The sequence below is a fragment of the Lipotes vexillifer genome, unplaced genomic scaffold (genome assembly GCF_000442215.2).
Source record: "Lipotes vexillifer unplaced genomic scaffold, Lipotes_vexillifer_v1.1 scaffold1010, whole genome shotgun sequence".
NCBI lineage: Eukaryota > Metazoa > Chordata > Mammalia > Artiodactyla > Lipotidae > Lipotes > Lipotes vexillifer.
In genome coordinates, this window is record NW_006794157.1 from 148391 (window position 1) to 150557 (window position 2167).

The window sequence follows — 2167 nt, forward strand, 5'->3', positions numbered from 1 at the left end:
ATAAATGCCTACATTAAGAAAAAAGAAAGATCTCAAACAATCTAACTTTATACCTCAAGGAACTAGAAAAAGAAAAACAAACTAAACCCACAGTTAGCAAAAGGAAGGAGATAACAAAGATCGGAGCAGAAATAAGTGAAATAGAGAATAGAAAAACAATAGAAAAGATCAACAAAAATGAGTTGTTTTTTTTTTAAAAGATAAACATAACTGGGAATTCCCTGGCGGTCAACTGGTTAGGACTATGCACTTTCACTGCTGAGGGCACAGGTTTAACCCCTGGTTGGGGAATTAAGATCCCACAAGCCGTGCAATGCAGCAAAAAAAAAAAAAAAAAAAAAAAAAAAAAGGATAAACAAAACTGAGAAACCTTTAGCTAGATTTACCGAGAAAAAAAAGAGAGAGGACTCAAATAAGTTGGATTATAAAAGGAAAATGAGACACTGCAACTGATACCACAGAAATACAAAGGATCATAAGAGACTACTATGAAAAATTATACACCAACAAATTGGATAACTTAGAAGAAATGGATAAATTCTTAGAAACATGCAATCTACCGAGTCTGAATCATGAAGAAATAGAAAATCTGAATAGACCAATAACAAGTAAGGAAACTGAATCAGTAGTCGAAACCTCCCAACAAAGAAAAGCCTAGGACCAGATGGCTTCACAGGTGAATTCTTCCAAACATTCAAAAAAGAATTAATAATCTTCTCAAAATCTTCCAAAAACTTGAAGAAGGGGGAACACTTCCAAACTCATTTTACAAGGCTTACATTACTATGATGTCAAAGCCAGATAAAGACATTACAAGAGGGAACTCCCTGGCGGTCCAGTGGTTAGGACTCTGGGCTTTCACTCCCGGGGCCCAGGTTCAATCCCTGGTTGGGGAACTAAGATCCCGCAAGCTGCACGGACAAATTAAAAAAAAAAAAGACATTACAGGATGTGAAACCTATAGACCAATATCCCTACAGACCAGATGAATATAGATGCAAAACTTCTCAACAAGATACTAGCAAACCAAATTCAACAGCATATTAAACATAATGCAAATCAAAATGAATAAGTTTTGGAGATCTTAATATACAGCTTGGTGACTACAGCAAGTAACTTGAAGTATACTTGAAAGTTGCTATGAGAGTAGAGCTTTAATGTTCTCACTATAACAACAACAAAATGGTAATTATATGAGCTAAAGGATGAGCTAAAGCTAAATTAACCCTATTGTGGTAAACATCTCATAACATAAACATGTATCAAATCATCACATTGTACACCTTAAAATACTCAGTTTAATCACATCTGCAAAGTCTGTTTGCCATATGAAGTAACATCCACAGGTTCCAGGGATTAGCACCTGGATATATTTGGGGGCCATTATTCAGCCTGCCACATTGGCATAAAGTAAATGCTTCAGAAACATCAGCTATTATTATTACTGTGCTAAGCACTTCATAATGTATTATCTCATTTAATCCTCAGTACAACCCTATGATGTAGAAACTATATTTATCCCTGTCTTACAGAGAAGAGGTTTGAGAGCTTATATAGTTCCTAAAATCAAATGGTAAGTGGAATTCCAATGCAAGAGACTAACTCCAGAGCCCATGCTCTTGGCTTCTATCACAGGCTGGCTTTGAGGAGCATTTCTATTACTCCCCTTGCAATAACTGTGAAGCTCCAGCCTACTTTTCTATTTGAGTCATTTGAGTTGATGCATATTTTCTTGGGGAAGGGAGATCCTTCCCCATGGACTTTCATCTTTTTCAGGACAAGGGAGTCTGTCATGCACCTTGTCTTGTGGTTGGTGCTCTGCATGTACTGAAAACAAATCAATGTTGATTTAACTGCTAAAGCTGGAGACCATGAAGATAATTAAGTGCAAATGATACTGATCAAACAGAACAAAATCTACATCCTTATTGTGCCACCCTTAGAAGCTGACATAGTGAGGGGGGGAGTTGAAACTGAGAAGTTTATTTTCATCTTCTAAAGGTCAGCAGGTATACTGGTGTCTGGGACATGTAGAAATTAGAACAACCACTCTTCAGGAAAACATCTTCTCATTTTGTTCTATGAAGAATACATAGTGGTTTTGTAAAAAATAAATTTATTTATTTATTTTTAGCTGCGTTGGGTCTTCATTGTTGCCGCAGGCTTT

General features: G+C 36.4%; 1 non-coding gene across 1 annotated transcript; it reads left to right on the top strand.

Moving 5' to 3' along the window:
- The first annotated feature begins 824 nt into the window (after positions 1-824).
- Positions 825-896, top strand: TRNAE-UUC (transfer RNA glutamic acid (anticodon UUC)). Its single transcript has one exon. It is a non-coding gene; the product is annotated as a tRNA-Glu (tRNA).
- Positions 897-2167: the final 1271 nt, after the last annotated feature.